The following is a 22584-nucleotide window of genomic DNA, read 5'->3' as shown; positions in this document are numbered from 1 at the left end:
TGGCCCCGCCCACTCCTCCAATCTAACCAATGAGACGGCTCGTCCCAGCTAGTTCCGTCCTACCGCCCCAAGCAACGATTGGTTAACAAGGCCTCGTTTCCAGAAATGGGAACTATTTCCGGACAGTGTTTATAGCGAAGAGATTGCTGGGCCGACTAATTGACAGAAGGCGGAGGCGGCCTGCGGGTTGGTGCAACCACACATGCGCGCAGGGCTTCTGGCAGCTTTACGGGTTGCGTTCTTCTTGAGGTTACGGGAAGGAAGGGCGAGTGTGCGCACGCGCGGGCACTCCCCAGCCTCGTACCTGGTTACCTAGGAGACGGCGAGGCGCTCACCCTCCTGGTTTGGGTCGTGCTTCTTTGCTCCAGGCCTTGGCTCAGGCGGCAGGTGTGTGTGTGGCGGGGAGAGGGGGTGGCGGTTAGAAAAACTTGTATTGAGCACTTACTGTGAGCCCCGCGCTATGAAGCCCCTGAGGATGAGTAAAACAGGTTCTAGTGTCTGTCGGAGAGAAGCTTGCTAAAGGCCAACACAGGTCAGTCCTCTGTGTTGAAACTCAGGTCTCGTGAGAGCATGCGGCTGGCTTGATGCAGTCCCTTCCCACAGAAAAGCAACGTGATGTGAATGCTGCCTGAAGCATCTCCTCACTGGGTTTACAGGTTACAGAGCCAGAAAGAAGACTAGAGCTTTACTTACAGTTTTTTGGAGGTTTTTTTGGCCACACTTGCAGCATGCGGAATCCTTAACTGCTAGGCCCCCAGGGAACTACGAGCCTCCGCTAGGCCCCCAGGGAACTACGAGCTTTGCTTAGTAAAAAAGGACTTGGAGTCTGAATATACATCAAGGTATCAACAGTGCTTCTCTCTGAATGGGGATGGCGTGGGGGTGGGGGTGGGGAAGGGGTAGGGGAGGTATGGATATTTTCCAGTGTTTTCCATATTTTATTGTTTATATTTTTCCGTACTTTTCAGTGTTTCCACAATGAGCTTGTACTTATTTATAATAAAAAATATTTCACACTTAAAAAGTTTGCAAAATGGGGAGTTCCCGTCGTGGCTTAGTGGTTAATGAACCCGACTAGTATCCATGAGGACGCCAATTTGATCCCTGGCCTCGCTCAGCAGGTTAAGGATCCGGTGCTGCCATGAGCTGTGGTGTAGGTTGCAGGCACGGCTTGGATCCTGCATTGCTGTGGCTGTGGCTTAGGCCAGCAGCTACAGCTCAATTCGGCCCCTAGCCTGGGAACCTTCATATGCTGCGGGTGCAGTCCTAAAAAGACCAAAAAAATTTTGCAAAATACAAGATATGCCCTACCCCTATCAGTGGTCTAGGGCAGGCAGGTGTGGTAAGTGGCCCTAGTGGTAGGGGTGGGCAAGCCCCATCGAAGGCTATCTGGGGAAGTAAGGATCACCTTTACCTCTGGAAGTGTTGGAGCGAAGACCTGCTCCAGACCACTTTGCAGGCAGTCCTTCGCAGCTTGAAGTCTATTTCTGGAGTTCTGCACCCAACAGACATCTTCAGTGTTGTGGGATATGGAAGGCCATTCATTTAGGCAGAAAACTTACAACCCAAGGGCCTCATCCACTCACTCAGGCCTTCGTTAAGTTTTGTTCAGCTGGCCCAGTGTTTTTTTATTTTTTCTTTGAATTTGAATTCGAATGCCTTGGAGCTAAGCTTGCAGGTCCTCACAGCCCCTGCGCCCGTTGTTGCCTTACACCCAACCACTCAACCTTCTGCCATCTGCCTGGCCACTGAAGCATTTGCAGTTAGGGTCCTGACAGAGCCCACGCTTTGGAGCTGGACAGTGTTTGCTGCATAAACTGGCTGTGTTGCTGGCCAGCTTGGGAGATGATGGGCAAGAAAGAAGCCGGTGGCCCGTCAAGCTCCATCCAACCCCAGGGTTTTCATTTCAGTGACGTAGGGAGGGGCAGAACTTGGCCAGATGGTGGGTTACAGGTTGGTTTCAGCAAGCCTGGATGCAGGGCTGGCCTCTCCCACCACCTGTTTGCCTCCAGGCACACCACTTCTCAGGAAAGGTGGCACAGGGCCAGAGTCAGCAGACGTTCCCTGGCTCACCCTTGCCTTCTCCCTCTTACACCGTGGCTTCTATGACTCCCTGTGTCCATGTACTTTACCCAGCCTCCCTTGGCTGTTCTCTGGCTCCCTGGCATGCCCCACCCACCCCATCAAGATTATCTGTCTTTATTTATTTATTTATTTTGCCTTTTTAGAGCTGCACCTTCAGCATACGGAGGTTCCCAAGTAGGGGTTCAATTTGAACTACAGCTGCCGGCAACGTAGGATCCGAGCTGCCTCTTCGACCTGCACCCCAGCTCATGGCAACGCTGGATCCTTAACCCACTGAGCGAGGCCAGGGATCAAACCCGCAACTTCATGGTTCCTGGTCCGATTCGTTTTCTGCTGTGCCACGATGGGAACTCCCAAGATTATCTGTCTTTAAATCTATCCACTAACACTAGTGTCTGTAGGTGGGGGAGAGTAAACGTGTTGACCCAAAGTTGCAACTCCCAAGAAGAAACCTCACGTCGGGTTGCAGGAAAGCAACAAACCTCTACAGGCTGGAGAGGAGAATGTGTGGGACAAGCAGGGCCTCATGATTTCAGCTACTTGCTTGGGCCTTCCCAAGCCCCACTGTGTGGGTTGAGGTAAGAAACAATACAACAGCCACTTGGAGTGAGCACCGAGGAGTCTCTAGGCCTTGAAGTGCTGGCACCTGGAAGGAAATCTTCAGGGCAAAACGACTTCCTTCCAGCCCAGCTAGTTAAGTTATGACAACCTGGAAAGGCTTCTAGCCCTGAGTCACTTGTGCAGCCTCAGCTCTGCTTTCAATAAAATATATTGACATTTATGGGGTGACTCACACCTGAGCAGTGAGCCGGGTTCTCAGCACACAAGGATTTCCACATCCCACCCCAATGGTTCAGGTCTGGAAATGGAAGGGAGAGACTGTGCTCTTCCAGAAAGAAGTGTGGCTTCTGTTTTTTTGAGAGCTTACAAAAAATAAGCCAGATATGTCTAAGTGCTTCATGTGTATTATAACCTCACGGAATAGTCACTCCTGTCCAGGGTTTCCCAGTGTGGCATTATCGACATTTGGGATTGGATAATTCTTTGTTATGTGTGTGTGTGTGTTGGGGGGGGAATCATATATAAGTTGTTTAAGAATTTTCTTGACTTCTGGCCACTAGATGCCAGTAACACCACCCTGCCACACCCAGTTGTGACAACAACAACAAAAAAACCCCAAAACTGTCTTCAGACACAGACAAATGTTCCAAAGGGAGCAAAATTGCCCCCACTTGAGAACCCTTGCAGTCTAACCTCATAGAATAGGTACTGGTGTTATCCTCCCCGCTTCACAGAGGAGCAAACTGGGGCTCAGAGAAAAATAACTTGCCCACGGTCACTTTGCTTTTTTTGGGCCACCCCATGGCACACGGAGTTCCTGGGCCAGGGATCAGATCCGAGCTGCTGGTTTGACCTGAGCTGCGGCTGCCGCAATGCTGGCATCCACTGTGCCGGCACCCACTGTGCCAAGTCAGGGCTTGAACCTGCGTCCCAGTGCTCCCAAGATGCTGCTGGCGCTGATCCTGTTGCCACAGCAGGTATTCCACCACGGTCACTTTGCTATGATAGAAGACCTGAGGTTCAAACCAAGTGTCACTCCAGTGTCCCTGCTCCCCTGCATGCCAGACTCTGCAAAGAGACTGTGGGCTTCAGTGATTGAATTGCCCAGTCACTTCCATAGAAGAGTGATGAAGAGTGAGTGAATTTTGTGCATCAGTGAGAGACTGCTATCCTTGGATCATTTCTCCTTTTCTGTTTGCTTTGGAGGAGAAGAAATTATATTCTGGTTTTTATTGCCTTAGTCAGCACGGTTCATAGTGTCCAGCCATGTCTAGGGAGAAAGTAGTTATGAATCATCTGTATGTCTGTGGATCTCCGGCCCCACATTCCTGGGAGATCCTGAAATTTTGCTTAAGAAGAACTCGGATGTGAGGGTGAGGTCAGAGATGGCTGGGAGGCAGGGGGGTGAATGTTCTGAAGGGGAGGCATTTTCTTTCTCCATCAGAGGCCTGGCCGAGGCTGCTGCCGTGGTACCATCACTGCCCTACAGGGCTTGGCCCTGCCCCATTGCTGCCACCCAGTCCAGAGCTATAAGGAGGGGTCAGGGAAGCAGGAGAGGGAATGGATACTGGAGCTGGAGCTGTGCTGGAGCTCTCTTCCTATCCTGTGGTCCACGTTGCTTGAAATCAGACATGATGGGAGTCTTTACACCATGGAAATCGGCAAACAATGTAAACCAGGGCTACTTAGCCCCAGGCGGTTGTTAAACATTTACCAGCACACCACTGCATGCAGATTCTGGACCCCGATTACACCTCGTAAATTCTGCCTCACCTGGGGAGATGGAAGAGGGCGTGGCGAGCCACAGAGCTATGGGACTAGAGGAGCAGCCATGGTGACAGGGGTGAGGAGAGAGGTGTCCATCTCCACAAAGCTGGGGCTGCCTGGATGGGGATCTCCGGACCACTGGGCAAAAATGACCTTACAAGAGCAGGGCCTGGACATACCTTTCTGGGACGCCCCCCTCCCCCCGAGCCTTAGCCCTTCTTAGGCTTCTTAGGGAGTCCTAGGTTAAGGCTCGATTCAAACTCTTCTCACTTCCTATCTGGTTATCCCCTTCTAACTCACCTCCCTGCCTCCTGTCTCCTCTTGACATCATCCTCAACCCTTCGGGCGGATTTAATGCTCCTGAGAGACCACTTCAGTCATGTGCCCCCATGTCCCCACATCTCCTGCCCTTCAGCTCCTCCTCTTTAGCTTTTTCTTCTCACCCTCCAAATGTAATCAAGTCTCCCCAGCTTAAAAACAGACCAGTAAAGAAAAAAACCACGCCCCCATCCTGGCTTTCCCCTACACTATGGGCCCAGCCTTCTTTCCCCCTTTCTCGGTACCCCTGGTGTCTGTTTTATCTCCCACTTGTGTGTACCCCCTGAAGTCTGGTTTCTGCCCATCACCCCTTCTCTCCGTGGACACCCACTAATTGCCTGTGAGTCAGATGACCTCATGTCAGCCAGCCACAGATGAGATGTTCTGGGCACGAGGGGAGGGAGCGTGGAACGTCCAGACTGGTCCCTGCCCTGCTCTTGGGGAATGTCCTTTCGGGTGGGTGGGCAGACCTTGAACAAGCAACTACAGATGAGGACCTAAGCCATTGCAAGTGATGAGGATGGGGAGAGACTGGACAAAGCGTCCTGCAATAGGTAGGGCCCAACTGGGAAGCAGAACTCACTGCGTTTTTACACATGGAATTTGGCACAAGGAATTGGTTGCACAGAGGCTGGAGGAGCTAAGAAGCCCAGGAGGCGACGACGAGGTGATCAAGAACCCACTCTTAGCCCCGGGTTGGAGGGACTTGAGGGGGAAGCAGTGTAGTCAGTGGCTGGGGGGCCAACTTGGAAGAAGTTGGAACCACAGAGGAGATACAATCCGCTTCCATAGATACTGCTCAAGCCTGAGCCGGACGCAGACTCTCCTTTCCTTCCACCTGCCACCTTCTGGTCACCTGCCTGTCATTGGCCCGGAGCCTGCAGGGGTCAGTCACCTGCAGGGCAGCTCAGAGCAGAGAAGGTGAGGACTGGAGTGTCGTGTATCATGTGTGGGACACGCAGGTGTGGGATGGGAGAGGAAGAGGCAGAACTAACTTAGTGGAGGGGCTCAGAGACGCTTCCCTGAGGAACTAAGCTGAGACCTGAAAAGCGAAGGAGAGTTCACCAGCAATCACAGGCATTTAAAAAAGATTTTATTTGTTTTTATTTATTTATTTAGGGCCGCACCTGCGACGTATGGACGTTCCCAGGCGAGGGATCAAATCAGAGCTGCAGCTGCCAGTCTACACCACAGCCACAGCTACACCAGATCCAAGCCGTGTCTACAACCTACACCACAGCTCAGGGCAATGCTGGATCCTTAACCCACTGAGCAAGGTCAGGTATTGAACCTGCATCCTTGTAGATACTAGTCAGGTTTTGTTACCACTGAGTCCACAACAGGAACACCAAGATTTGGGGTTTTTTTAGAGCAGTTTGAGGTTCACAGCAAAATTGAGCAGAAGGGGCAGAGATTTCCCATCTACTCCCTCCCCCACCCCCCCACCCCCGCCACGTGCACAGCCCCTGCCATTAACAACCTCCAAGTGCCGTGTGGTACCAAGTGGTACCTTGGTTACAATCGATGACCCTACACTGACACATCGTAATCACCCCAAGTCCACACCTTACATTACGATTCACTCTTGCAGTCTATGGGTTTGGACAAGTGTAGGAGGACACATACCCATCATTAGACACACAAAGTACTTTCACTGCCCTAAAAATCCTCTGTGTCCTGCCTACTCATTCCTCCTTCTCCTACCCCGCCACCCCCAAACTCTGGCAGCCACTGATATTTTTACTGTTTCCATAGTAATAAATAAATAAATTGTGACACACTTAGACAATGAAATACTATTCAGTGTTAAAATGAGCTACAAACATGAAAAGACTTCAATGCATATTAACTTATGCATTTCTATGCATATTACTTAAAAGCCTTCAAAGTGTATTACTAAGAGAAAGAAAGCAATTTGGAAAGATTACATACTGTATGATTCCAACTCTATGACATTCTGGAAAAGGCAAAGATATGGAGACAGTAACAAGGTCAGTGGTATATTTTTTTGCCCATTCTCTTCCTGAAGTTTCGAAGATACCATCTCTCTGTTTGGTTTTCCCATTCCTTTTTTTTTTTTTTGGCGGGTGGGGGGGACATGCCTGTGGCATGCAGAAGTTCCCGGGCTAGGGATCGAACCTGTCCCACAATAATGATCAGAGTCACAACAGTGACAAGGCTGGATCCTTAACTTGCTGAACCACCAGGGAACTCCCTTCTCCCTTTCTTAAAGATTGAGACACACTCCAAGTTTCAGTTCTAGGCCCCCCACTTCTCTGCACTTTCTCCTTTGGAGTTTTCATCCATTCCTGACTTCATTTAATCAAACATTAATTGAGCACCTAGTGCGTGCCAGGCACTTGATTAGGCCCCTGGTGACAGAGAAAGATGAATGAGTTATAAGTCTTGCCCTCTGAGAGGAGCAGGACAAGGTGGCAATACAATGCAGAGGGTGGAAGGAGGTCCTGCGTGAGGTAAGAACACATAGAAGAGATCAAAGAAGGCTTCCTGGAGGAAGCAATGCTTGAGCCGATGGCTGCCAGGTCCACTAGCAGTGAGCCAGGCGAATGAGGCGGGAAGAATTTTCAGGTGGAAGGAATAAACTGCAAAAGCGCGGAGACAAGGACATGTCAGGGCGCATTTGGGGAACTGGGTGTGGAATGCAAGAGATGAGGAGAGAGGTCGTCTCAGTTGGCCCTGCAGGCTATGATCGGGATTCTGGAGGGCCTTGTATACTTAGCAGGCTAGGCTGGGGAAAAGACACTATTTCTGAGTTCCCGTCTGGCTCAGCAGGTTGAGGATCCACTGTTGTCACTTCAGTGGCTTGGGTTGCTGCTGTGGCGTGGGTTTTGCTCTGAGGCCTGGGAACTTCTGCATGCTGTGGATGTGGCCAACAACCCCCCCCCCAACATTTCTAGAACACAGTTTTTTGTGGGGTTTTTTGTCTTTTTAGGGCCACACCTGCTGCATATCGAGGTTCCCAGGCTAGGGGTTGAATCAGAGCTATAGCTGCTGGCCTACACCAGAGCTACAGCAATGCCAGATCCAAGCCGAGTTTGCGACCTACACCACAGCTCATGGCAATGCCAGATCCTTAACCCACTGAGAGAGGCCAGGGATCAAACCCGCAACCTCATGGTTCCTAGTCAGATTCATTTCTGCTGCACCACAATGGGAACTCCTAGAACACCGTTTTAGAGACATTTCTTTGTCTGTGATACAAAAGGGTTGGGGTGATGGAGGAGGCTACAAACTAGGAGGCCAGGTAGGGGTGCTTTATTGTAAACCAGGTGAGAGATGATGGGGGCCTGACTCGGGCAGTGCAAGGGGATGGGGAGCCAGGCAGATTAGCAAGATACAGAGAGATTCAGAATTGAAGAAGTAGTGAGTTCCCGTCGTGGCTCAGTGGTAATGAACCCAACTAGTACCCATGAGGATGTGGGTTCGAACCCTGGCCTCGCCCCGGCATTGCCATAATCTGTGGTGTAGGTCACAGATGCGGCTCAGATCCCGCGTTGCTATGGCTGTAGTGTAGGCCAGCAGCTGTAGCTCTGATTCGACACCTAGACTGGGAACTTCCATATGCCTCAGGTGTGGCCCTAAAAAGGAAAAAAAAAATTTTTTTTTAAAGAATTGAGAAAGTCGGTCAGATGGTAGGGCATGTTTGGGGAATGGGAGTGGCATGTCGGGACTGATACTGCTAAGGTCAGGAGAAGTTCTTAGAAGAAGAGAGTTGGCTCTGGACACAGTGTACCCAAGGTGTGTCTGGCCCCATCAATTACCCAGCTTGACTGTTCACTTTGAAATGAGCACCTTCAGCTCTGACCTCCATCCTGAACTCTAAGCTGGAATTTCCAGGGGCCTGAGCTCTAAGCTGGAATTTCTAGGCACCTGTGGAAGATTTCCACCTTCTAGCTGCCTGTCATCTCCAGCTCCACAGAGACCCCCAAACCTCTTCCTCACCCATCTCCTGTTAACGACATCACCAGCCACCCCAGGAGCATCCATCACCTCCTCTTGCTGTCTGGTCCAGAGCCTGGAGCCGTGTTGATTCTATCTCCATATCGCCCTGTGTGTCTGTGGCCTCCCTTTGGCTCCCCTCTCTGCCAGTGCCCCTGCTTCCTGTCACTTCCATTCTGATCCTTCCTACTCTCTGATCACTCCCTTGCTCAAAACGTTCACTGCCCCCGTATCGCCTACGGATAAAGTACACGATGCTATCTGGCGCTGGGTCGCAGTCCAGCCCCCGCTTAGCTTTGGGCTCTGCATTTCCACAGCTTCCCAGTGGACACCCTTCTGTCCTGCTTACCCTTTGCCCCCAAACCACGGGGGATCGTGTGCATCCAGGCCACAGGCTGTCCTGCTACTGGGAACGCACCTCTCCTGCCTCTGCCTGTCAAATCACACCCAGCCCTCGGGGCCCTGATGAAATGCTTCCTCAACAAGCGCCACATTTCCCAGTTAATTGGCCGCCTCATCTCTCTTACAGACAGCACCTGGAGGGCAGCTTTTCAACACCGGGGCGGTGAGCTGGTACTCAGCTAGTGTGTGTGGAATCGAATTGGCCCCCAAACCATTCCTCAGATCAAGAAGCTGCTGTGGCTCCTTGCTGTCCACCCCAGCCAGCCTGTGCCTAGTGGCTTCCCAGGTTCCATCTGACTTTATTCCGCTACCGTTTCCCCCAATAGATCCCTTATTCAATTTCAACTCTATGCTAGAAGTGTGAAAGTTATAAAAATGAATCAAACAGGAGTTCCCATCATGGCGCAGTGGTTAAGGAATCCGACTAGGAACCATGAGGTTGCGGGTTCAATCCCTGGCCTTGCTCAGTGGGTTGAGGATCCGGTGTTGCCATGAGCTGTGGTGTACGTTGTAGATGTGGCTCGGATTTTGCGTTGCCAAGAGGTGTAGCAGCCAGTGTTTGAACAGAAGCATGAAAACTTTATCCTCTGCCAGCAGAGCTACATGGGCTCTGAGTTCCTCGTGGCCTCAGGAACCTCATACAATCATGGTGGGATTTGTAAAATGTATCCCCCTTGAGAATTCCCAACAGTGCAGAACGCCCCAGGATAAAATCGCACTGGGTCAAAAGCCTAAATGTGGAATGAGCTTATGCTTATGAGAGATTGTGTAACACATGGACACAGCACAGAAAGACAGGTCTGAACACGGGTCCGTTGAGAGCACCACTCCTCTTTCCCGAGAAAGGGAACCTCGCCTGGGAAAACCTGTGGAAGGAGATGAGTGACGTAATGGGCTGGAAAGGATGCTGGAAATGGCAGTCAAGGGCGGCAGGACTCCTGTGCTGACGAGCCAGCCAGGATCAAGATAGGTTTGGCCCAATGAAGATAAAAGATGCTTGGTTTAGGTGGAGGGAAAAACCCAAGTGTTAAGATGCAGAGATTAGAATGGAGGTCAGTCTGGGGCAATGAGAGTGCTTTCATGGAATCTGGGCCACGCGGGCAGAGCTTTCCCGTAGACCCAGAGCTGGCAGTGATCCCCAGGGGTGCACTGCACCACACATGGTGGCCCACAGTCTCAGCCACACCGGATCCCATGCTGAGAAAATTGTTCTCTTTCCAGTTCTTTTTTCAGACTTGTCTATGCCTCAAATAGTTGATGTGTGCACTTTGTACAAATTTCAAAAGAATGTGTTTCTCCCACCTCTGTACCTACGCATTTTTGCATATTAATGAATCCGCACATTCCACATAATGTTTGACCCCCTGCTTCACACCTGGCCAGCTCTAGGGACTTGGGGTGGGGGAGGGACAGGTGTGGAGGTAGGGGAGGTGTGGTGTAGGGAGCAGGACAGACCCCATCTTTGCATCACGGAGCTGCTACTCCATAGTGGAGAAAGCCGCAGGATAAATCCCCTGAAGTGGCTTGCACTTTCCTTCAATCCTTCTAAGAAAGTCAAAAGAGTCCCACCTTGGTGAGAAAGTCTCTCTTTAGTGCCCATATGTCTTTAATACTCTCTCTCTCTAATACTTTCTAATCTCTTTAAAACGGTCGTTGTTCTTAGAGAATTTGGCAGTTCCAGGGCCTCGTTAGAGTTTAATACCATTTTTTTTTTTTCTTTTTTGGAAGCCCCCAAGGCATGTGGAAGTTCCCAGGCCAGAGATCAAATCCAAGTTGTGGCTTTGACCTACATCTCAGCTGCAGAGCCTTAACCCGCTGGGCTGGGAACTGAATCAGCGCCTCCACAGAGACAAGCTGGATCCTTAACCCACAGCGAAACTCTAGTGTGTGGTTTTTTATTGGATTTATTTTTACATAGATTTTCCATCTACAATGAAAATATAAAGGTTCCTTTCAAAATAATTTAAGTGTTTTTAAAAAAAGGTGGGAGTTCCTGTCCTGGCTCAGCAGTTAACCAACCCGACTCGTATTCATGAGGATGCGGGTTCGATTCCTGGCCTCGCTCAGTGGGTTAGGGATCCAGTGTTGCCATGAGCTGAAGTGTAGGCCGGCAGCTGTAGCTCTGATGTGATCCTTAGCCTGGGAACCTCAATATGCTGCAGGTGCGGCTCTAAAAAGACCAAAAAAAAAAAAAAAGAAAAGAAAAAGAAAGAAAACCCATAAAGGTGATACTCCAATGACTGAGGTTTGGAAATCAGGCAGGGAGAAAATGTGAGACTCTGCCTACTGTACTTGATGCTGATTGATTGATTGATTTTTGTCTTTTTGTCTTTTCTATGGCCACACCCATGGCATATGGAGGTTCCCAGGCTAGTGGTCTAATTGGAGCTGTAGCCGTTGAACTACACCACAGCTCACAGCCACGCTGGATCCTTAACCCATTGAGCCAGGCCAGGGATCAAACCCGCAACCTCATGGATCCTAGTCAGATTTGTTAACCACTGAGCCACGACAGCAACTCCAATGTTTATTTTTATACCCTTGCTCATCTTTGATATTGAAATGGTTTTGCCCGCATATTTCTTTCTTCCACAGTTTATTTGTTCCGCATTTATCATTTGCTTGGTAATCCTCATGCTTAGATTTCCCTGAGCTTCTGATCATGAAAGCTTGTTGTTGTTTTTAATGAACTGTTATCAGTTGGCATTCTCTTGGAAAATCTCTTTCACCTGAATTCCCCAGAGGCCCCAGCCCCTCCATCATTGCCCCTCCGTCATTGCTGGCTCTGGAGATGTTTGGAAAGGCCTGTGCCAGGGGTATCCGTGCAGCACCCTTAGTCAGATTTTTTTCATCTGCTTGAGGCTTGCTCAGTCACGCTCTTAAAACACAATATGACGAAACAACCAAACCCAACTAGGCCTCCGAGGAGCTGTCAAGGCCAGAGCCTTCTGAACAAGCCCCACAACCACCAGTGGGCTTGTACTCACCCACGGCTTGGTAGCTAAAGACCCAAGCAATTAGCATGGTGGTTGCACATGTAAACTAGAGTACATCACACAAATGGGCTCTTTATGCCACGTAGGTGGTAGCGAGCCTCTGGCAGAGGTTGTCAGCTGCGGTCAGAGGGGCAGAGGGGCAAGGCCCAGGGCCAGAGAATCTTTCTGGTGGGAAATAAGAGGAGCCACAGTTGAATGAAGGGGTGAGGTTGTGGGTGTTGGGGGGGGGGGCGTGCAAGCAGAGCTGTGGGCAACGGAGCAGCGTCTGGGAGCTTGGCAAAGGAGAAAGAAAAAATTAGGCCATCCATTCAGGATTAAGCCCATGAGTTTGGAGCTCTGGTGGAGATTAACACTGATAATTAATTACCGAGCACCTACCACCTCGGCAGGCACCGATTTAAGTATTTTGTAAGTACTAACTCAGTGATTCTCAAATGTTTTGGCTCACTCAGAATTTTTTGAGGCCCCTCAAAGAGCTTTTGTTCCTAGGGATTATATCTGGTGGTATAATGTTTAGTAACTGGTTCTCTGGGAGAAAAACCCTGACTTGTAACATCTGCCAATTCCTAAAGTGTAAATGCTTCCACTGAGACCAGTTTTAAGATTCCCCCTCACAGAACTGACTGTGAAGTGGGGAGACATGTGAGCAATCAACTCTCCCAAGTCAATGGAAACAGAGTCCAGCACGCTGCTGGGATACTTATCTAGATATATATATATATTTTTGGGGCTGTACCCGTGGCATATGGAGGTTCCCAGGCTAGGGGTCCAATCGGAGCTACAGAGGCTGGCCTACACCACAGCCACAGCAACGCAGGATCCAAGCCATGTCTGCAACCTACACCACAGCTCACGGCAATGCTGGATCCTCAACCCACTGAGCGAGGCCAGGGATCAAATCTGTGTCCTCATGGATTCTAGTCAGGTTCATTAACTGCTGAGCTGCAATGGGAACTCCTCAATATTTAAAGTATTAGAAATTACTTTTTTCACTGCCATACCTGTGAGCTAGGGGGTCAAATCAGATCTGTAGTTACTAGCCTATGCCACAGCCACAGCAACACCAGATCTGAGCCATGCCTGTGACCTATACCTCACCTTGTGGCAAGGCCAGATCCTTAACCTACTGAGTGAGGCCAGGGATTGAACCTGCATTCTCACAGATGCTGTGTCCATTTCTTAACCCACTGAGCCACAGTGGGAACTCCTAAAATATTAGAAATTAAAACTGAGAAAGATTTAAACCATGTAGCCATTAAAAACTAATAATGAACCCAGTGCATGTCAATATAAATAACATTCTCTGTTAAAGTAACTGTTATTTTCCAAAATAAAAACTATTTCATGAAAAGAGCAACATTTATTTTTAAATTTTTCTTATTTTTTGGCCTCCCTGCAGCATACGGAGTTTCCAGGCCAGAGATCAGATTTGAGTTGCAATTGCGACTTAAGCCATAGCTGCAGCAATGCCAGATCCTTAGCCCACCGTGCAGGGGGATTGAACCTGCATCCCAGTGCTCCCAAAATGCCACTGATCCCGTTGTGCCACAGCAGGAGCTCCTAAAAGAGTGACATTAAAAATATATATATATTGTTGTGGGAGTTCCCGTTGTGGCTCAGTGAAAACGAAAACAACTAGTATCCATGAGGATGTGGGTTTTATCCCTGGCCTTGCTCAGTGGGTTGGGGATCTGGTGTTGCTGTGTCTGTTGTGTTGGCCAGCAGCTGTAGCTCCAATTCAACCCCTAGCCTGGGAACTGCCATATGCCCAGGGTGTGGCCCTAAAAAAAAAAATTTTTTTTTGCAATTCTCTAATTCCCCGTAATGTCTATTTTAGTCAAAGAACAGCTGGATTCACACATCTTCTGCACTCAGTCTGTTTTGATGTCACCCATGATATAGTCTCTGAAAAACACTGGAAAGCAATGAAAGTAAACAATATTTTACTATTACTATAAAAATAATTTTGACATCTTAGACCCCTGGACGAAGTCCTAGAGAGTTCTAAGGGCCACTGGACCACACTTTAAGAATTGTTTACTGGAGTTCCCTTGTGGCGCAGTGGGTTAAAGATCTGGCATTGTCACTGCAGTGGCTGGGGTCAATGCTGTGGCTCAGGTTCAATTCCTGACCCTGGAATTTCCACATGCTTTGGGCAAGGCTTAAAAAAAAAAAGAAAAGAAAAGAAAAGAAAAACCCAACAAAACAAAAACAAGAGTTGCTATACTAATGCATTTACATTTTCCAAACAGCCCAGTGAGGTGGATTTCTTATTATCTCAGCTTTACAGACGGGGAAAGTGAGGCACAGAGAAGCTAAGTAATTTACTCAAGGGTACTTTGCTAGAAAGTGGCAAAGTCAGGATTCAAACAAAGTCAGTTTATACATGTCTACTTAAAAAAAAATGCACAGGAGATCCCCTTGTGGCTCAGCAGTTAATGAACTTGACGAGCATCCATGGAGACGTGGGTTCAATCCCTGGTCTCACTTCGTGGGTTAAGGATCCGGCATCGCCGTGTGCTGTGGTGTAGGCCACAGAGGTGGCTCGGATCTGGCATTGCTGTGGCTCTGGCGTAGGCCGGTGGCTACAGCTCCGATTAGACCCCTAGCCTGAGAACCTTCATATGCCGCGGGTGCGGCCCTAAAAGGCAAAAAGACAAAAAAGAAAAAAAAAAAAAAAAGGAAAGAAAAAAGCACAACCTGAAGGTTGAGAATTAAGTCCTAATTTTGCCCCCAATAAAACTTAACTCTCATCTTTCAGGTTGTGCATGTTTTTAAGTCGACATAGAGATGAGATTGAGTTGGTGACGTCGTTAGATGTGTGATCTTGAAGAAAATCAATCTCTCTGAGCCTGAGATACTGTCATTGGATAACCCACCGTCATCCCCTAGGCTGGGTTAGACTTGACCTCCTCCTTCACACACAGCCCTCACGGATGAGTCCCTCATCTAAGCTTTCTTCCTTAGCATTCTCCCCCTCTCTCGTTTTCCTGCCCACATAGAGTTTACCCCATGCTGTTGGATGATTATTTAATTGTCCCCATTGAGCGGAACACTCCATGAGGGCAGACGTCACATTTACCTTGATTTACAGTTGTTTTTATCAGGGTCTGGAACAGGTGCTTGAAAATCTTTGCTGAAGAAGAAAATGATTAGATAAATGTATAGACATTTTCCGGGTGGGCAGGATGAGCCCCTCCTACCCAGAAGTCTCTGTGGCCCCAGGGAGGGAGGGAAGGAGCGGGGAGAGGGGAGGGAAGCGGGTATAATGCACTTATGTACACCTGCCCCAAACTGTTGTATCATCTTAATGACAGGACGAATCACAGGCTAGAAACGTCTCTTCCTAAAATCTCCGAAGCAGATCAGATCATCCCTTTTTCGCCTGGAGTCACCTCTACCCAATCTTCCCAACACTTGGTACTCAGACACTCAGTTTAGCAGTCCCTTCAGATAGTTTTCATCCTTCTGGAAAAGTCTGCGTCTCTCCCTGTGTTGCTGGAATAGGATGGCAAGCTCTCTCCCTTTTTCTTTCGTATCCTGGGCTTTCTATGTTATCAGCAACCCTCTTACTCTTTTCTGTTCAAGCTTTTTTTTTTTTTTTGGCTGCATCTTTGGCATGTGGAAGTTCCCAGCCTGGGGATTGAACCTGTGCCAAAGCAGTGACAACACCAAATGCTTAAACACTAGGCCACCAGGGAACTCCCTCTGTCCAACTTTTTAATTTCATCACCTATGGAAAGCGTCAGGTACGCAAGAACGAAATATTCTTGTTCCAGCACGCCATACACCTGATCCCTAATTTGTGGGTGCATTTCTGGAGGCTGGGGAGCCTGGGGGGAATGCAACCTGGCAGGTGGAGACCAGCTAGATGGAGGCCATTCCTTAGGCTGGAGCCTCTCAGCTTCCTCTTTCACTATCTATATATAGGGTCCTTTCCAGCACTGTGACATTCTAGGATTCTCAGAAGCCGCTGAAGAGAAGTGTAATTGTGGGGGAGGGAGGGAGGCAGTGTGGAGATAATCAACCAGGATCCTGCCTGGAAGGTCATGGGGCTGAGCTCCAGCACCAGAGACCTTTAAGTGAAACAAAAAGGAACTGAGTCTGTTCAGCCTGGAGTTCCTGGAATCCTGCTTTGTATGTGAGCTTCCTGAGGCTGCCAAGGTCCCTCTGACTAACAGGAGATGAGAATGGGAAGCGAGAGGGAGGCTGGGGTGGTGGATTGGGAGGCTGCCTGACCTGGTGGCTCTCCAGCGCACTGCCAGCTCTGCAGACGGACTCCTGGCTTCCTCTGGTAGCAGACCTGGGTCTCTCTAGAGCTTCACCCACAGAACTGGGAGGCTTCCCGCTGTGCAAGGAACGGATAAGTCTACAAATCAGGTTATCTTCTCATCCAGGATTGAGCCTTCTACCCACCTGGTCTGGAGCAGGCAACCAACCTGAGGCCACTGCCCCTAGAAGACCAGCAACACAGTTCCTTGGAGTTTCCGCTGTGGCACAAGGGGAGGGGTGGCATCTCTGCAGCGCCAGGATGCGGGCTAGATCCCCTATGAAGTAGGTTAAAGGATCCAGCATCGCTGCAGCTGCAGTGTAGGTCAAAACTGCATCAGGGATCCCTGGTCCAGGAATTCTGTATGCCCCCCAGGGCAGCCAAAAAAGAAAACAAAAGAAAAGAAAACAAAAAAACACGACATTTACACAGGAAGGAACACTTGATTCCAGAGCCTTTTCTTTCCCTTCTTCTTCTTTTTTGGCATGTGGCTTTCCTGGGCTAGGGATCAGAGGGTACAATTCAGCTGGAGCTCCGTAGGAGTGCAGGATGGCACGAAGCTCCAGGCGTCAGGGCTTGTTCAGTCTGCAGCCTCTTCATTGCCAGCTCTTCTCCTTTCCATCCTGTGTCCTTGGCCTTCGAGGACCAGTCATGGCTTTTGCATGCATTATATCATCCATTTCATATGCATCCTATCACTTGATTTGCAGTGATTATAACAGTAATAATTATTATTCAAACCATCAGGGAGTCCTTTCCCGGTGACCTCCAAAACAAAGCGTTCGTGTTCTCCAACTCCGCCTCTTTCCTAACTGCTGGCTTTGTTGAACCAAGATGACCCACAGTATGGAGCTGCTGAAAGGACGAGGGGCAACATGAACAACAAAATAAGACCACTGGGAGTTCCTGCTGTGGCGCAATGGCATTGGCGTCATCTCTGCAGCGCCAGGATGCAGGTTCGATCCCTGGCCCGGTGCAGTGGGTTGGGGGATCTGGTCTTGTGGCAACTGTGGCGTGGGTCACAGCTCCAGCTCGGATCTGATCCCCTCCAGAATCCCGATCACAGCCTGCAGGGCCAACTGGTCCCTGACCTGGGAACTCTGTATGCCTCGGGGCAGAAAGAGACCCCTGAAGGAGCCCCAAGTAGAGCACGAGAACTAAACAAATGTCAGGAAAGCCACAAGCATGATCTGTAAGTTGAGGCTTTTCCCTCTCCAGAATAAATTGAGAAGTAGGAGTGGTTAACAACATGGCCTTTGAGGTCAGAGTCCCTGCGTCTGTGTAACCTTGGGGCAGCTTCTTGATTTCTCTGGGCCTCAGTTTCCTTGTCTGTGAATCAGGCAGTGATAACAGAACTACCACCCAGGGTTGTTAGGAGAAGTAGTGAGTCACGGGGTGAGACATTCAGCACAGTGCTTGGGGCACCCAGGCAGGGCTCCTCCAGGTTCGAGATCGGTATTGCCCTGTGAACTGCCATCTTGGTCCACATCAGCATGGCAGATGTGGCTGTTGGTACCTCTCTTGGGACCTTCTTCCTCTGTCCTGTCTCCAACTCACCCAACACCTCTCCTCCCATGGAGTCCACTCAGTACGTATTTCTCGAACGCCTTCCCATGGTAGCAACCCCTAAACCCTTGCTTTCGGATTCTGCACCCACACGTCCTCGAATGCCCTGCAGGTCCTGCCTTGGCTTTGCTTCTGCTGGGATTGGCTCACTGAGACCCCCCCCCCACCCATGTCTCATTTATGCTCAGGGCCACCTGGATGTAGAGCCGGTTTCCGTGTGGCCTGGCTTCCTCTCGTCCTCCCTTTAGGAGCTTCAGCTGCTGGCCGAGCATGAGGGTCGTGAAGGACCCCATGGATCCTTCCTCTTGGACCCAAGAGGGCTCAGTGGGAAGGGAGGCCCTTTGCAGCGCGGAGCCCTGCTCTCTCACGTGACTGCGCTCTCTGCGTGGGTCCTACCTGGTCGGTGGCCTCGTGTATTCTTGGCCTGTGCCGCCTTTTCCTGGATGTCTCTCCCGATGTCAGGAAAGGCCCTGGGAAGGGATGAGGGAGGGGTGAAGCGAAGCGAGCAGTGGAGAGAGCAAGGGAGAGAAGGACGGGAGGCCGAGTGAGGCCAGGCAGGTTGTGGGAGGAGGGATGCTGACACGACATTTGACGGGAATTAACACACTGATGCCTTAATCCATATAATGACCTGTGAGGTCAGTGTGGTTGCCATCGTCATTTTACAGGGGAGGAGACGGAGGCACAGATGGGTTATGAAATTTGCCCACAGCCTCACGGCCTGTGAGTGGCAGAGCTGGATGGGGGAGGGTACAGAAGTCCCCAAAGGACATCCCGAGCGGGCCGTGCACCCGGCATAGAGCCTGCACTCAGTGAATAGTGCTGAATGGACGGGGGCTCAGGGGGCTTGAGGCTGATAGCTATGAGCTGACTTTTTTTCGTAAATCCCTGGTGTCTGCTGGTCCCGGCTAGAGAAGCATCTCATCTTTCCTATCCCATAATTCCTCAGCCCCCTTGATCAGGGCCCAGAAATCTAAGAGCCAGAGGGAGACCTGGATTCACCAGTTCTCTGTCCCCACAATCCACACCTGCTGCGTGAGGAGGGAGGTGGCAGTGGTGTGGGCACAGCTTGACATCGGTCATTTCCTGTCCCTGGGGCCAGAGTTGAGGCTCTTAGCCTCACTTTCCTCCGTCAGAAAATAGGAACAGTAGGTCCGTCCTCATAGGGTCTTTGAGGAGACGCAATTGCACCGGGCGGGCCCCGCAACGAGCGTGGAGGCAATAAATGGATATCATTATAATTTCGGCTCCTGGTCACGAGCCCTACTGCACGGATGGCTGGTGGAGTCGTTGCGGTCAACAAAGCCCTATCTGCTCCTATCTCAGCCTGATTTGGGTCCGCGTAGCAGGCGGGCAGTCCCTGTAAAACCTCCCAGCCTGTTTCACAGATGAGCAAACTGGAGCCCAGGAGGGCAGAGAGGATGGGGAGGCCTGGCAGAGGTCTGTGGGCGTCTGCGAGGGGGTCAGCAAGAGAGGGTCCCGGAGCCCAGTGGGCCTGCCTGCCAGCCCCCACCCTCCCAGTTGCTGAGCCCATTAGCTCGGCCGGAATCTGCTGGCCCATAACTGGTCCCCTTGTCTCTTTCCAGCAGCAGCCTGACCTCGTCCACTAGGAGAAAAACAGGAAGCTGAGTTCTGCCAGGAATGGGAACACACCCTTCCTCAGCCCTGGGCTGGAGGACGCTACGGTGGTGGGGGGCCCTGGGGACAGGACATGGGACAGTGTGTGGGGTAGGGGCTCTGCTGGCCAAGCCAGGGTGGCCTGGGCCCCGCCACCTCGCTGAGTGTTTTGGCACAATGACTGGGCTTGCTCTGACTGGCCTTGCTGCGCGGTCCCAGGGACCAGGAGAGTCCGGAGGAGGGTGTCCTGGTCTCTCCTGTGTGAGGACAGAATTATGGGCACTGGGGCCATGTATGATTTTGGCCTTCGTAGGCCCTTCCTCCATAAAAAATACGAAAAACTATCATACAGCTGTGTTGGTAGAAAGATGAATAAAATCCAAGCTGGATGCATGATCACATATTCATGATTTTGTTCAATTTCTCTTTCAATTTTAAGATAAAATGAGAACATCTGAATAGGCTCCTGAAAGCATCATGGGCCCTGTGTCTAAAAAATAAGACAGCTCTGTGGGGGAAGCTTCTAGAGCTTCCCTGTCCCACAGAAGCATAGGGAGTAGTGCCCAGGCATTAGAGGGGAATGCCTGGCTCGGCCTGGAATAGAACCTCATCCAGCCTCAGTTTCCTCCTCTGTAGAATGGGGGAACAAGAGCATCTGACCCGTGAAAAGTGTCTGCCCAGGACCTGCCCTTGGTTCCCCCACCCCCACCCGCTCTTTTCACTGTGTCTGTGAGTCTCAGAGCCCCGGGGGAGACCACAGCGCCTGCGAGGGGCCTAGCCTTGGCATCTGGGGACACTCCCCAGGTTTCTACATCTTTAACTTCTCCCTCCTTTTCTGTCTGTCTGTTTGTCTTGGACCCCCTGCTTCAGAGTCGGAACCCAGGTACCTGGGGATCTAATGAATCGTGTGTGACCTGCTCACAAACCGCTTCTCCCTGTCACCCCATCAGTCCCCTGCGAGGCCTGCCTTATGTCTGATGTGATGACTCCTCCCGATACTGACCATCAGAGAGGTTAGGTACTTTGTCCAAGGTCCCACAGCTGCCAGGGAGAGAGCTGTGATGAGAGTTTAGATCTGCCCAGCCTGACCTCAGGTGGCCCTGTTTAACCAGCCCCCTGAAGGTGTTCATGTCAACCGGGGAGTAGGTGTGTGCTTGTGCATGTGTGTGTGCGTGTGTGTGTGTGTGTGTGTGTGTGTGCATGTGTGTTGGCTCTTGTGGCCACGTGGCTGGCAAGGCTTGGAGTGACAGTGGGAGGGCTTGGGCCCTTGCTGGCTGTGCTGATGAGGTTCGTGGATGTAACAGGTCTCTTGCTGTTCCCCACAGGATCCCTGAGGATCTGGATTTTGTCTTTGCTCTGCTCGGGGCCAGGATCTGGACCAACTCCCTGGCTGTGTGGCTGCAGACCTATCCCTCCCTCCTTCACGTGCTCCTGTTCCTCTTGCTGTGCTCTTACTGGCGACATAGTTAGGCACCTACTGGGAGCAGAACTCAGAGAAGAAAGAGACTTATGAAAGTGATGGCTGTTTTAAATTAGAACTGTAGAGTCATCTTACTTTTTTTTTTTTTTTTTTTTTTTTTTTTTTTTTTTTTTTTGCCAGGCCCGCAGCATGCAGAAGCTATGGGGCCAGGGATCGAACTAGCACTATAGCAGTGACAACGCCAGAGCCAGATCCTTAGCCCCCTAGGCCACTGGGGAACTCCCTAATGTTTAAACTTTTTATTGGTGAACAAATTTCCTACCTTCAAAGATACATAATTTCACAAATAGAAATACATGAAAAAGCTAGTATTCGTGTTAGATTTCAGTAAAGAAGTCTTAGGCCCAAGGTGAAGAGGAATTTCCAGTTTATGAATATATTTAAGTACCCAAGCTGGCTACCGTGTAGTGTATAGAGAGCTCTTTTGAAAGGCCTTGAAGGAGAGACTGAATTTCTAGCTGGCAGGAATGGTTTGGGTTAAGGATTTCATTTCTGTGATGTTTCTAATTAAAACCTCCCAGCTCCTCTGGCCGAATCAGGCCACTTTGGTCTCTCGTTATTTTGGTATTTCCTAAGAATCTGAGCTGTGGCCGGATGACAAATGTGCTCCTTAGCCCTTCACCCGGGGGCTCCGTGGGCTGGCGGCCTGACACCACTGGTCGAGCCCCTCCTTTGCCAGATGAGGAAGCGAGCAGGGGTGGGGAGGACAGGTCCCCCAGGTGGTCGGTGCTGAGACAGAGTGGGGGGGTGCTTCCTGGGGGGTGGTCTCTTCATGATCCATATCTTATCCTGGCCCTGTTCTGCCGAAAACCTTCAGGGCCCCACCGGCTCTCCCTGTCAAGGGGGCGGCTGGGCAGCCTGCTCGTGGTCCTCCCTGGCCCAGCAGGCCCATGCCCGCTGGCCGCTGGAGCCAACTGGCTCCTCCTTCGCCTCTCACTTCCTGCCCCTCTGGCTGAAGCAGCCCCCCCACCCCCACCCCGTTCCAGCCTCCTGGTGGCCTTCTTCACAGCCTTCAGCATCTGACATGACCATTTATGTGCACGAGTGTTTGAGCAGTCTTTGAATTGAGCTCATCTGCCCTGCGGGGTGGAAAGATCCCCAAGGGCCAGGTCTTGTCCTGTCCTGCTGACCACTCTACACGGAGTGCCCACCTCTGGACCCAGCCACGAGAGGCACTGGGGAAATATTTTCCCCCTTCCTTCCTTCCTTCCTTCCTTCCTTCCTTTCTTTTCTTTTGCTTTTTTAGGGCCGCACCCTTGGCATATGGAAGTTCCCAGGCTAGGATCAAATCGGAGCTGTAGCTGCTGGCCTACACCACAGCCACAGCAACGCCAGATCCGAGCCGCTTCTGCAATCTATACCACAGCTCACAGCAGCCCCAGATCCTTAACCCACTGAGCAAGGCCAGGGATTGAACCCGCATCCTCGTGGATACTAGTCAGGTTTGTTACAGATGAGCCACAACAGGATCTCTGGGAAATATTTCTTGAAGCCATTATTATATTTCAGCAAGAGTATTAATCTATAGAACAATGACTTCAACAACTCTTTACAGGAAGACA

At 50.6% G+C, this 22584-nt stretch overlaps 1 long non-coding RNA gene across 3 annotated transcripts; it reads left to right on the top strand.

Annotated features, from left to right (window-relative positions):
* Positions 25-21113, top strand: LOC102160528. 3 transcript variants are annotated; one of them, XR_306474.3, is made up of 5 exons: positions 25-387; positions 2487-2663; positions 17107-17315; positions 20413-20555; positions 20868-21113. It is a non-coding gene; the product is annotated as an uncharacterized LOC102160528 (long non-coding RNA). The 3 variants fall into 3 exon arrangements; XR_306478.3 differs by lacking the exon at positions 20413-20555; XR_306476.3 differs by lacking the exons at positions 20413-20555; positions 20868-21113 and adding an exon at positions 19515-19945.

Source organism: Sus scrofa, chromosome 12 (assembly GCF_000003025.6).
Source record: "Sus scrofa isolate TJ Tabasco breed Duroc chromosome 12, Sscrofa11.1, whole genome shotgun sequence".
NCBI lineage: Eukaryota > Metazoa > Chordata > Mammalia > Artiodactyla > Suidae > Sus > Sus scrofa.
Note: the sequence above shows the minus strand (reverse complement) of the source record. Positions and strands in the feature narration are given on the sequence as shown.